We start from the raw sequence: 14,983 nt of genomic DNA on the forward strand, positions 1-14,983 counted from the left end.
CACACACACACACACACACACACACACATTCCTTTTCTTATATTATCTTCCATCATGGTCTATCCCAAGAGACTGGATAGAGTTCCCTGTGCTGCACAGTAGGACCTCATTGCTTATCCATTCTAAATGGAATAGTTTACATCTTCTAATCACAAACTTCCCGACCATCCCACTTCCTCTCCCTGCCCCCTTGGCAACCACAAGTCTGTTCTCTATGTCTGTGAGTCTGTTTCTGTTTTGTAGATAGGGTCATTTGTGCCATATTTTAGATTCCACATCGATGTTATATCATACAGTACTTGTCTTTCTCTTTCTGACTCATTTCACTTAGTGTGGTAATCTCTAGTTGCATCCATTATCCCTGCTTTTCTTTTTGTGTTGGCAAGAATTTTCAGTGTTGAGTGAATAACTTGTATTTTTATTGCTTTTTTTACTTTATTTTGATTTCATTGATTTATTTATTTTGCTTTTTAGGGCTGCACCTATGGCATATGGAAGTTACCAGGCTAGGAGTGCAATCTCAGCTACAACTGCCAGCCTACACCATAGCCACGGCAACAACAGATCTAAGCCGCATCTGTGATCTGCACCACAGCTCACAGCAACACCAGATCCTTAACCCACTAAGCGAGACCAGGGATTGAACCTGCAACCTCATGGTTCCTAGTCAGATTCGTTTCCGCCGAGCCACGACGGGAACTCCTGCTTTTTTTTTTAACTTTTAAAAAAAGTCCCCTGAAATTCCTAAAATAATAAATATTTATTATTATTTTAATATAAGTATGGGTTCTATCTGCTTAATTTTTCATTTAGAATGTTGGCATCTACATTTATTAGTTATATTGATCTGTTTTATCTTTCTCAGATTAGGTGTTAAGGTTATACTATCATCATAAAATATATTGGGATATTTCCCTAAGCCAACTCCAGTAGACAACAGTGTATCCCAAACTCTGATCCATAGAAGTTTCCATGAGTCCCTTATGTGATGAGAAAAATAAAGAAAATGTAATAGATTTGAAACCTAACTTGATTTAATTTGAAGACTAGTTCTTAATCCTGAGATTATGTACCTCCTATGCTCTCAATGTTAGCATTTTTCTCTTTTACAAAATGATTGTGATGATGATGATAAGTGGTAATAAAGAAGAAAGTTTCTGCTAGAAAAAATTGAAAGCTGGTGATTATTCCTTATTGGTGTCCCCAACTTTCCCCTCAGTTTTCATGGCTTATGAAATTCAAAAGTTTGGAAATTATTATTCCAGAACAATTTACGCAGCATGCAATAAATATAAACTGGTTTGTGTCTTGGAGTTACTCTGAAGCCGTGTAAAATAGTGTTTGAGAATATAGACTTTCCACAAAAAAGAAATTCATGGACTTGGAGAACAGATTTGTGGTTGCCAAGGGATAGAGAGAAGGAGTGGGATGGATGGGGAGTCTGGGGTTAATAGATGCAAACTATTGCATTTGGAGTGGATAAGTAATGAGATCTGGCTGTATGCCACAGGGAACTATATACAATCACTTGTGATGGAACATGATGGAGGATAATGTGAGAAAAAGAATATGTATATTTTATATATATATACATGTATATACACATATATATATGAATGTATGAATGACTGGGTCAATTTGCTGTACAGTAGAAAGTGACAGGACACTGTAAATCAACTGTAGTGGAAAAAATTAAAATCATGAAATTTTTAAAAAGTATAGAAAAAAAGAGAGAATTTAGGCTTTCAGGGTGTGTGACAGCTAGCAGTTACTTAATTATGCTAAGAATCATTTCCCATACTCATAGAATGGTGCTAGGAAATAGGTGCCTCATAAGTCTGTTGTGAGGTGTGTGGGGTTAGCAGATGCAGACTATTACAGATGGAATAGATGGACAACAAGGTCCTACTGTACAGCACAGCAAACTATATTCAATATACTGAGATGAACTAAAATGGAAAAGAATATAAAAAAGAATGTATATGTATGTATAACTGAATCACTTTGGTGTACAGCAGAAATTAACACAACAGTGTAAATCATCTGTCCTTCAATTAAAAAAAAAAGAAAAAATGTCTGCTGGGAGGCAATATGTTATGATGCTTAGCATAATATGTGCATATAGTAAGTACTCAATACATATTAGCTGTTTACTAATATTTTAACATTCTTCTCTTGATTAAATATAATTGCCTTTTAAAAGTTGCCTGTTCTTGATTAAATTTTTTAAACTTTTAATTGAAATATAATGCATATCCTGAAAGGACATAAAGTGTATTACTTGATGAATTAAAGTAAGTTGAATACATTCATGCAACCCCCTAGTTCAAAACACAGAATATTACTAGCATCTCCAGAACCACCCCTTCCCACCCATTATGCATCCATGCAATACATACAGGTCTTACCAATGAAAGGTAATCATTTTTTTCCAAAGGTAACTACTATCCTGGTTCTTAACACCACAGACTGTGTTGCCTGTTTTTGACATTCTTAAAAATAAAAACATATAATATATATTCTTTTTTTGTCTGGAACCCTTTGCCTAACATTATATTTTTGAGATTCAAGTGTATTGGTGCATACAGCTATAGATTGTTCAGATGTATTACTGTATGGTATTCAGTTGTATGCAGAGAACATGGTTTATTTATTCATTATAATGTTGAAATGAATTTAGTTTGCTTGAACTTCAAGATTAGTGTAGTTAAAGGTATAACTTTTTTATCGGTCTTTTTGAGATCCAGTTCTTGGATTTGTTAATATATAATTTGTTCAGTCTACTGGTTTTATGCTAAGATCTGCTCTTATCTTTAGTAATTCATTTTTTTCTTCTTCCTTGCAATTCTTCTCCCTAAACTTAGGTTAAGCACTTAATTCATTTGCTTTCATTTGATGAAGTTTTGTATGCTTGTCTCAAGTGTGCTTTTTTTGTGAGATAAATTCTAATTCTGTCAGCAGGCAAAGCTTGGGTTTATTTTTCTGAATACGACTAGATTGTTTTTAAATATTAGTTTATGGTGTTGTGAATTTTCATCTTTTTCTTTCTTCATATTCATTTTAATGAGGGGTTTGGAGAGGTTCCACAATTGCTACCACCAAACACTCCATGAAGTGTTCAGTACAGATTTTGCTGTACTGAAAATTTGCTGGCTGCATCCATCCTCCTGTTCATCTATCCGTGCATCCTCCTACCCATCTTCCCATCCATCTATGCATCCTCTAACCTATCCTCCCATCTATCTTTTCATCCATCCATGCATCCTCCTACATATTCTTCTATCCATCCTCCAGCCATTCTCCCATTCATGCATTCATCCATCATCCGTCCATCTATCCATCTATCCATCATTATTATTTATGAGGAACAGCACAAAGTGCTGGAAGAACTTAGGTGAACAAGGTAGGTTTTCTTAAGGATAAGAAGTAGCCACTGAAGGAATTAAGTAGGGACTGACAAGGCCAATGTACATTTTAGAGACACAATTCTGACTGTAATATGGAGGACGAATTTAAGTTGAGTGAATTAGAGTTTAGAATCAGGTTTTCAGAGGAGTGGGTGACTTTCAGGTGCTTGCTGCTCATTAGGAGTTGCTGGGATACTGCAGTCCCATATCCCAGCCCAGAAGGGGACGCCTTCAATTACATTAAGGCTTCATCATGCACAAGACCTGAATTTTTGGCATGCAACTTGAAAACTGTGTTCTCAAAGATGAGGCCTCCAATTTTTTTTAAAAAAAAATTCTTATTCTGGCCTTTAATAAAAATCATTAGAAATCATTACTATTCTAACTAGAGGCAAGTAATGAAGTTTTGAAATTTCCAGGATTGCTTTAAGCTTAATCTGAGCATTAAACTATTTATTGCCTTTTTTCTGTGACATTTTAAATACTAATGGAGGATTCATAACTCTTTTTTAGAATCCAAATTATATTTTATAGGAAATAATTTAAAGTCTTTGAGCCAGTTAGCTCCTCCAAAGTGTAAAGAGTTTTATCTAGATAATTCAAAGCCAGTTTAAAAAAAAAAGGAACTATGATGTAATAGGGCTAATTCCAGTAAGCCATCCAGGAAGATTAATCTTATTAATTTAATGCTATATCATATAACTTAATCTTTAAAAACATCTTTTGGAAATAAAGACACCAAACACACGACCCCTGGTCAAAGCTGGAACATTTGGCAGTGATTTGAGAGGGGATTAGGGGACGCATAATTTGAATAGCTGTCCTGGTGTGTATGCTGGATTAAGGAGCAATATGGTGTTTAGGTTTCTGAAACTGCATGTTCTATAGACTTGTACTGATACCCGGACCCATGAGAAGTAAAAGAAGCTGCCTGTGTGCTGTACAAGGTTAAGAAAATGACAGAAGTGACTTAATTTTATTATCATTATTATTATTTTTGTCTTGTCTTTTTAGGGCCACACCCATGGCATATGGAGCTTCCCAGGCTAGGGGTCCAATCAGCTATAGCCGCCGGCCTACACGCCAGAGCCACAGCAATGCAGGATCCGAGCAGTGTCTGTGACCTACACCACAGCTCACGGCAACACCGGATCCTTAACCCACTGAGTGAGGCCAGAGATCCAACCCACAACCTCATTGTTCCTAGTCGGATTTGTTTCCACTGTGCCATGAGGGGAACTCCAGAAGTGACTTGAAAGTGGAGTTGGTGATTCAGCAAAGCTTTGAGTCAGTCCTTACCACAGGTCTGGTACGGCTGTTGCAAGCCCTGGGCTATTAAAAGGGGTTAGATTGAACTGAAGGGGAAAGGGAGGAGGAGGGATATACTAGGAGTTTAGTATATACACACCCCTATATGTAAAATAGGTAAACAACAAGGACCTACTGTATAGCACAGGGAACTATATTCAATTAATATCTTGTAATAACCTATAATGGAAAAGAATCTGAAAAAGAATATATACATATATGTATAAATTTACTATACATCTGAAACTAACACAACATTGTAAATGTACTATATTTTAATGAAAATCTTTTTAAAAGGGGGGAGCTTGATTATAAACATGGGGATCCTTGGTCTTAGTTCTGGATTTCCTTTTCTGTATATTATTTCCACAGAGTTAACTGAAATGAGCTATGAAGGTTGGTATTTGTAAACCCAAGCAACCCTAGTTTTCCCTCCCTCACTGGCTAACACATTTAGTTGCCATATTGTTAAATTGTTTTCTCACCTTGATTAAGAAGAGAATGGTGGTCACTAGCTGGAAACATGCTATTGCTCTTGGAGTGAGACCGGTGAGGTGGGGGTGAGGGAAGAATGGGGACATGGGAGGCAGAGGGAAAGAAAGGGGAAGAAAAATGGTCAGCTAACTTAAATACATCTAAAAAGCTATTTGTGTTCCTTAGGTGAAGTCTGTTAAAACAAATGAAGGGATTGTTACCCAGCATCTTGTCGAGCAAGTATGATAATCGGAAAAAAGTAAGTGATTTATTAGTCTACGCTTTTATAATCAGAGTTCAAAAAGCTTATCCTTTTCTACAATATGTGGTCTTAATAAGAATTATAAGTCAGACAGTGAAAGACAAACATATGATATCACTTATATGTGGAATCTTAAAAAAAAAATAAGCATACAAATGAACTTAACTGTAGAACAGAAACAGACTCAGAGACTTTGAAAACAAATTTATGGTTTCCAAAGGGGACGTGTGTGCTGGGGGAGAATGGACTGGGGATTGGGACTGGCATATGCACTGTGGAATGTGGAATGGCTATCCAGTGGGGACCTGCTATATAGCACAGGCTTGTCTACCCAATATTCTGTGATAATCTATATGAGAAAAGAATCTGGAAAAGAATGGATGTGTATATGTATAACTGAATCACTATGTTGTACAGTAGATATTATCACAATATTGTAAATCAACTACAATAAAAATTTTAAAAATGAAAAAAAGAACTATAAGTCAGATGAATTGTTCACTGCTTTTACAAAGGTCATGAAGAAATTATAAAATCAAGACAAAAAGCACTGGCAAATTACAGTCATTAGCAGAAGGAGAATATTGGAGTTCTCAGAGTAATTTATAACACCCCAGCAAGGGGATTTTTATCATCTTTTAGATTGCTGAGTTCCAATATGTTCCAGTAGAGGGGGGTAGAGGGTCAACTCATTTGACTTGGGCTCAAAAAATCCAACTTAAAAACAAGTTAAAATAAAAAATTGTAGGAGTTCCTGTTGTGGCTCAGTGGGTTACGAACGTGACTAGTATCCATGAGGATGCAGGTTCAACCCCTGGCCTCGCTCAGTGGGTTAAGGATCCAGAGTTTCTGTGAGCTGTGGTGTGGGTTGCAGATGCAGCTTGGATCCAGAGTTGCTGTGGCTGTGGCAGGCAGATACAGATCTGATTTGACCCCTAGCCTGGAAATTTCCATATGCCCCAGGTACAGCCCTGAAAAAGCAAAAAAAAAAAAAAAAAAATCAACCAAACTAATCTCTTAAGGAGAAATTTCATAACAGCCCTCTCTTGAATACTTACCGTACCTAATTCTCACTTAATTTCTTAACTTACTGGTGTTGATAGATGTATTTGTATAATTTGCTATAATATCCTAACCCACTACAACACAAAATGATCTGCTATCATTCTAGAACACTAAACAATATTAAAAATAAGGACGATGTATGTGGCTTCATATATACAACTCTGTGAACATGGCTTCAATTATCCTTCTCAAGTCTTTCATTATTTCAACACAGGATCCACATTTACCTAAGTCACTACATGCTTCCATTCAAAAACCATATATAACTTACAATATAAACATCTGTGTAAGCAATTTCAAAACCATATAAATAACTGTTTCATCCATTGTCTCTATCATGAAATATTGCCCACAGCAGATATTACTTTACTGAAAAATAAGCATTGCCAAAAATGAGGCAGAAACCTATATTATCATAGAATAATCCTTACATTATCAGAGGAAACTTTATAACAATTTTATAACACCTTCTTCTCTGATGCTTGTACTATCTTTGATTTTTAATGTATTTCTAACACAAAATGATATCTTAGAAGGGTGCTTTTGAGATTTAATAGTTGGTAGGAAATCAATTCGAAATAAACAAAGCATTCCCTTTTATGGTATTTTAACTCATCGAGGAGAGAATCATAGCTTTGTATAAACTCTGCCCACTCCTGAACTCTACTCATGCTGGGACATGCCTGCTAAGCTTATCAAAGTTTCCATGGGGCTGAAGAGCCTCCTGGGAGAGGTCAGGCAAAGAAGATACAGTAACAAAGGGTGTTTTACTCTGAATAAGGACTAATTTTTTATAAGAATAAAAAACTAGGGGCAGGTCCAAATGAGTGTGGGCTTTTACCCAGAAAGCACAGACTTAGAAGGTATAAGCAAAATCTAAGCAATTGGATGCTGCTGCCTCTGAAGTGACTCAGCAAAGTGCAGCAAGGGCAGCCCAGTCCGAATGCTGCCTGTTGTCCAGAAAAATGACCTTCCATTTCTCTAACTGGGGGCCAGCTCGAGTAACCAGGCATTCAGACTCTAAGCCCTCCTGACCCAAGAAACCTGCCAGAAGCAAAAGGCCGTCATTCTTCTAGTTCGAACAAAACACCCAAATTGAAACTGCTAATTTGAGATCAAGTTGCCCCATCCAGCTGTATACTGAAGGGCTATCAGTTTAACTAATTTAGGTGGCTTGTTTGGTGACACCAAAGAAAGTTTTTGTTAAAAAGTTCGAAAGAGGCTTTTTTTTCAGGGTCCCTATTGCATGCATAGGGAGGGGAAATTTCCATGACATCACTGAGTGCCTTTTTGGGATTTGTCTTTAAGCCCAACCTCCAGAGGATGGATACCCAGATACTATTGTGAGAAGGAGACAGAGTAAAGGTTGAAAGGGCGATTTTTCTAAAATCAAAGACAGCACACAGGCAGCTTGGCCTGCATAGGTCTTTAATAGCTCATGACCCTAAAGGAGACAGAGATGATCTGCCTCTTTTCCAAGAGAACACTCTTGAAACATAAGTATCCCCTCTCTGGGAAGAGAGGACAACACCCACTGAGCATGGTCTTGGCTTTGAGATGCCCTGGGAGAAGGGCAGCAGGACTGGATTTGTTACCAAGCATAGGTGAGCCACCTACTGGAGATGCTAAAAAATACTTGTGTGGTGATAGGGATTTTTGTGAGACTGAAGTCCTACGTGAGTAGCTGAGACCAAAAGTCTATAAAATATGAATTAAAACTACACTTTCAAGCCAGCCATACTATAAACTGGGAAGACCAGTTTAGCTAGGCATTATAGGGATGTAATTCTGGTGCTTAGGATCAATGAAGGTGAATTAGAATTAAGAGCTCTTCAGGTTCCTCTTAACATCTTTGGCCAAAGCTGCTTGCATTATACCTGTTTGAATTGAGACATTGCAGTGCTGAAGTGTTTCCTTAGTGGATATTTATTGACTGCTTATATTTTCAGCACTTGCTGGATGCAATAGAAGATGCAAGAGAAAGATGACTATCCCTGCCTTTGGGAGCTATTAGGAGGGATAACACAGATGCACAAATAAGTTAGAAACAAAGTAAAGTGGGACTTAGAATATACTGATATTTAGTTGCTTCTCATAACCAGTACTTATATTTAGCCTTTGGTAGACTTGAGGGGAGCAATTCCTCTTGGCTAACTTGAAATGAAAAAAAACCCCAGCAGATGTACAGCTCTCATTCAATCTATCTTCTAAACTTGTACTCTTTTTGCTTGGATTTTATGCTTACCTATTGCTTTGTTTAATCGCTATAGAAGTGAAGACTTGCTGGGCTTATACTATTGTTACTGAATGTAGGTTCCTGTTCCTGACACACAGTGAGGCCAAAGAAACCAAAACATGGAAGTTTGGAGCACAGAAAGATTTATTGCAGGGTCGTGCAAGGAGACACATGGCAAGTGGTCAAAATCCTTCCCCACCCCCCGAACTCCCCATAAGGCTTTTTTTTTTAATTTCTTTTTTTATTAAAGTATAGGTGATTTACAATGTTATATCAATTTCTGCTGCACAGCACTCATAAGATTTCAGCAGAGCATTTTTAAAGACAAAGTGAGGGTTTTGCAAACATCTTGATGTAGGAATCCTTTGTTCTTACAGCTGCCCCATGTAGGTCAGGTCAAGATGTTCCTGTCAACCTCCAAAAAGACAAATGTTATTCTCTGTTCTACAGCTTTTTATCTCCATATGAATGGGAAAGTGTTATACCCTTAAAGGTCAGAGCCTTGAGAATGGGCTATCCTGTGTATTTCAGGCTACAGACAACATTCTTAACTCAAAGCACTAGAATACAAAGGTTAAAGTAAAAGAAACAGATCTAATATGGAGTCAGATTTGTTCTTCCCTATTACGCTCTCTGACTAACTTTGGCTCAACTCACAGGTACACGGCCACTGTTTACACATGTCTTATGCTTGCTCCAACTTCCTAATTTCTCTGCATTCAAACCCTTCTGACTGGATACATTAATTCCTAAACAATCACCTTCTTGATCTATTTCATCTAATCTAAGAAACCATTGATTGTAAAATGCACCATTATTATATGGACCATTAAGGGAAAAAACCTGCCAATTATACTATGCCACTGTGCTTTCTAATCACTTAAAATTTTAAATCGATGATAATTAAAAGAGCTCTTTAGGCATTTTTATATAGAGAATTTATCATTTACCCCTATTATGTTTATATAAAAAGGAACATATAAGAAAAATAAATTGCTTAAAATATTTCTAAAACTTCACATTTGGGATCCAACTCTTCTGAATCACTCTTTATATTCAAGAGTTGCTGGTGTTTTTCACATAGTTCCTGCTCTGCACATCAAAAGTACTAATGATGTACCATTACTTTTTTTTTAACACATATTATTGAAGAAACAATGCATATTACATAAATGTACAGTTTAATTAATTATCTCTGGAGGAAACATCCATTAAACCACTAGCCCGTCAAGAAAGCACCCAAGAAGCCCAGGCACTATCCTTACTCTTTCACTGTTATGGCCATTAGTTTATTATAATGATTCATTTTGCCTATTTGTGGTATTACTATAAATGGAATGGTTCAGTATGTGTTTCTTCACACCTTACTTCCTTTGTTATGATACATACCCTTGCTGTATGTAGCATGGTTTGTTCATTACTATTGTTGTATAACATTCATTATATGAATATACCTCATTTTGTTATTCACTCTTCCTTTGATGGGCAATTGAGTTTAGTTCATATTATTCTAGGGCATACAATGCTGCAGTAGTCTTGTGCACATCTCTTGGTACACTTGTGTATGTATGTGTAGGTATGTATTTATCTAAGAATAGAAATGCTGCATATTTTAACTTTTAGCATATACTGCCAACAGTTTTATAAGGTGGTTGTATCAATTCACATTCCCACCAGCAGTTTATGAGGATTTAGCATTTCTTTATATAATAGTCCTTTTATATAACAGGAGTCTTTATGTAATAGGCTCCAGGATTTTCTTCCTAGCTGTTGACACAAATTCTTCAAGTTTTGACACTAGCACTTTCTTGATTTTACCAGAAAGTATTAAATTAATGCAACAACCAGAATTTTTTCCTTTAGTGTATTTAATCAAATGTCAACATACTATGGAAATGATCTTGTTATTATCATTATTGTTTGACTCTCTGGATTTCAATAAACTTGTGAATACTAATTGACAGAATCATTAAATTGTAAAATATGAGAATACTGCTGAATATGATATATCGAGTTTATTTTGATGAGTAACTAATCTATTAATGTTCTTATAATAATATAAAATAAAAATAGTGAATATGCATGGCCTGGGAACACAGGGAATGTTATAAAAGAAATAGCTTGACATTAAAGAGGATAAAAAAGGGTTAAAAGAGATTAAAAGAGATAATATCTAGTTTATAGCCATAGGAAGTAAATTCCAAATATAATAAAAAGTGCTGATGTATTTCATTTCTCTGAGTTTGTTAATTTTCCTCTTTAGATATATTTATTTTATACATAGCATTTTGTCTACTGATTCAAAATCCTAGGTCATTTCATTTTCGTTCTAAAGTTATAGCATTATCTTGGAGTAACCTCTGTGGCCATAGTAACTACTCCTGAAACAATATGTTCATTGCATGTGTTCTGGGGAGTGGAACTGTGGGAATGTCAAAAAATGGGAAGGGATTGAAGTAACCAAAGTGGTGTCTAGAGCTTTCATTTCCTAAGGTCACCTTTCTACATAGTGGAAAGCAATTTGGATGAAATGGCTCAACAAATGGCAACAGTGCTTATCAAAATATCTTTATTTGGCACTGAAGGAATGAATTTGCTTTTGCCAACTAATCAGTAATGGCCAATACTTTTATTTCAAACATATTGTATTTGTAGGCACTCTCTCTTCCTCTCACCCTTTCCCATAATTTTGAGGTGTTTTTGATCCTAGGAGGAGGTTGTTGAAGAAGTGTTCAGAAGAGAGTGGGACTTTGAAAATGGAAGATGGATAAACTGCAAGATGATTCATTACCAGCTAGAAAAATAACCAACATCCAGGACAGCAATTCAGAGAGGAAGTTACGGAAAGAATGGGCATAAGAAGTTTGGAGTCACTGTGATTAAAGGTATCCTAGTGAGAAAAAGGAATCGTGGTGGTTTGGAATGATCTTCCTTAAAGTGCCTCAAGGCTTTTTCTTCTAAATTAGAAATATAATGGGGAGAGTAGTTTGTGTAGGGAATGGGTCTATCTGCCCTTTAAATTTCTCTGTGCCTTGTTTTCCTGAGGCATCAGTCTATTCGGAAAGGAAAGAACATGTCTTTCCTTAATCATGAGAATTTAAGGTGGTTGACATCACTGGATATGATCCTTAACTCAAGGACCCATATGACATCCATGGGTCCTTGAGTTAAAGGTCATATCCAGTTTCTTTTCATTCTCTGTGTCTTCTGCAAATCCTGGCGCACAGAAGGCATTCAATAAACAGGTTCTGAATATAATGTTTTCAGTTAACATTTATGTGCCAGATGACAGGTATAGTTGAAATCCTCTTGCTTGAAATGTTAATTGAAAAATTTGATTAAAGCAAGGAATTGTAACATTTCATGTATATATACCCTGAGATTTTTATTTTAATTTAGAACACACTCATGACCAAACTTTGATGCAGTGTCAAGACCTCTTTCCTAGATATTGGCCAACTAGCCTGTTTGTCACCCTGTGTAAATACCAAGCTCTCTTGATTACTATTGTTTTATAGAAAGTTTAATATTTGAAATAAGCCTCTTCCCCTTTGGTCTTCAAAACTGACTTGGCCATTTTGGCTGTTTGACTCTCCACATAAATTTTAGAATCAGCTTTTAAGTCCTCTACCCACCCCCTCCACAAATTTGGAATTCAGGTTAGTAGTGTGCATTAACTGAACATTATGTTGGAAAAGTCAATATCTTTATGATATTAAGTCTTATTTGTGAAACTACTTTTTCTCCCCATTATTCTCATTTTTGAGGTCTCTCAAAATTTATGATTTTCTCCATAAAGGCTTTCATATTTTAGATACATTCCTAGGAAACTTGTGCTTGTAAAAAATATATCTTTTAATGTGGTATATTCAATGGAATACTACTCAGCCATTAAAAAAAACCCCAAAATAATGCCATTTGCAGCAACATGGATGGAACTAGAGACTCTCATACTAGGTGAAGTAAGTCAGAAAGAGAAAGACAAATACTTTATGATATCACTTATATCTGGAATCTAATATATGGCAAAAATGAACCTTTCCACAGAAAAGAAACTCATGGACTTGGAGAATAGACTTGTGGTTATCAAAGGGGAGGGGGAGAGAGTGGGATAGATTGGGAATTGGGGGTTAATAGATGCAAACTATTGCCTTTGGAGTGGATAAGCAATGAGATCCTGCTGTATAGCACTGGGAACTATATCTAGTCACTTCTGATGGAGCATGATAATGTGAGGAAAAAAGAATGTATACATGTATGTGTAACTGGGTCACCTTTCTGTACAGTAGAAAATTGAGAGGACACTAAACCAGCTATAATGGAAAAAATAAAAATCATTATTTTATATATATATATATCTTTTAAAAATTACACTTTCAAAAAATCAAGCTCAATTCTGGAAAAGAAAAAAGTATTCTAAATTTAAATTAAAATATTAATGTAAACTAAGTTTTTATTTTTTTAATATTTATTTATTTATTTTTGGCTTTTTGCCTTTTCTAGGGTCATGCCCACGGCATATGGAGGTTCCCAGGCTGGGATCTAATCAGAGCTGTAGCCGCCAGCCTATGCCACAGCCACAGCAACGCAGGATCTGAGCCGTGTCTGCGACCTACACCACAGCTCACAGCAATGCTGGATCCTTAACCCACTGAGCGAGGCCAGGGATCGAACCCGCAACCTCATGGTTCCCAATTGGATTCGTTTACTACTGAGCCACGACGGGAACTCCTAAACTAAGTTTTTAGATTACAACTTCAGCAATCTAAAACAAAAAAACCCTTTTTTTTGCCATTGGCATTTGTTAAAGCAATTTTAACATATATTTTTATTGAAATATAACACAAGCAGAAAAACTTACAATTTATAAGTATACACCTCAGCAAATTTGCACAAACCAATACCCAGGTTTTACCTAGCACTTGAGTAAATAATCTGAACATAACCAAAATCCCAGAAGCCCTCTTTGTGTTTCCTTTTCAGTTCTTACCTTTTCTCCAAAGCATAACAACTGACATGACATCTAAAAGGTTAGAATAGGAGTTTCTGTCATGGCTCAGTGGTTAACAAACCCAACTAGCATCCATGAGAATGCGGGTTCGGTCCCTGGCTTGGCTCAGTGGGTTAAGGATCTGATGTTGCTGTGAGCTGTGATGTAGGTCGGCGGCTACAGCTCTGATTGGCCCCCCTAGCCTGGGACCCTCCATATGCCGCGGGTGCAGCCCTAAAAAGACAAAAAATAAAAATAAAAGGTTAGAATAATCTTACCTACTTTTGAACTTTATATAAATGAATTATCCAGCAGGTTGGCTTTTGTGTCTCTTTTCACTCAACATATGTCTGTGAGATCTACGTTAGTCTGATTGTTAACATCGTGTTCCACTGGCTGAAAAACCACAGTGTATTTATGCATTTGATTGTCTATCCACTCTTGGACTATTTCCAGTTTGGTATGTCAATGATGAGTTCTTCTGTGAACCTTCTTGTACATATCTTTTGGTAACATATGTGTCTATTTCTGTTGAATATACATCTAGAATTAGAATTGCTGGATCATAGGATTTGAGTACGTGTGGCGACTGTAGGCATTGCCAAGGGGTTTCCAAAGCAGTTTGGATTTTGATGGTACTAATTTATACTCTTAGAACAGTGTAGGAAATCCTAGGTGTTCCACATCCTCACCAATGCTTGATATGCATCTAACTTTCTGGTGGTATTATACTGTGGCTTTAATTTGTATTTCACTGGTGAAAATAAAATACAACAAATTTCCATAAATTTACTGGCCAGTTACATCTCTACTTTTATGAAGTGTCTGCTCAAGTCTTTTCTAGTCGACCCATTTTTCAATGGGTTGTAGCATTTTTCTTTGAGTTGGTAGAGATTCTTTACATATTCTGAACATAACATGGATCTTGGAACAGTTTATTTTATTACTTACATCTAATTATACTTATTTTCATCAGCTAGTGTTTTAGCTTCATATTGTTTATATTCATAAACTAGAGATCATCATGTTATAATCACGTTTTGTATGGCCAGGGTTTTTATCTTTTCCTAAATGTTTACCAGTTTCTTTGCTCATCTGTCTTTTTAGTATTTCATTCCTACCTTTTCTGTTCATTCCCTCTTTTCCTGAAATACTTTATTTAGAAATGATGGCCTGTTTGTTGTAAGGTCAGTTTTCCTTGTCCAAAATGTCTTGTTCTTGATTAATAATTTGGTGGAGTA

At 36.2% G+C, this 14,983-nt stretch overlaps 1 long non-coding RNA gene across 4 annotated transcripts in view; it reads left to right on the forward strand.

Annotated features, from left to right (window-relative positions):
* Positions 1-14,983, forward strand: part of LOC106510390 — a 262,228-nt gene that overhangs the window by 194,172 nt on the left and 53,073 nt on the right. For all 4 annotated transcript variants that reach the window (XR_002344176.1, XR_002344175.1, XR_002344174.1 and 1 more), the window contains 2 exons: positions 5,376-5,448; positions 11,463-11,637. This is a non-coding gene — a long non-coding RNA (uncharacterized LOC106510390). The remainder of the gene's footprint in view (positions 1-5,375; positions 5,449-11,462; positions 11,638-14,983) is intronic.

The sequence above is a fragment of the Sus scrofa genome, chromosome 5 (genome assembly GCF_000003025.6).
Source record: "Sus scrofa isolate TJ Tabasco breed Duroc chromosome 5, Sscrofa11.1, whole genome shotgun sequence".
Taxonomy (NCBI): Eukaryota; Metazoa; Chordata; class Mammalia; order Artiodactyla; family Suidae; genus Sus; species Sus scrofa.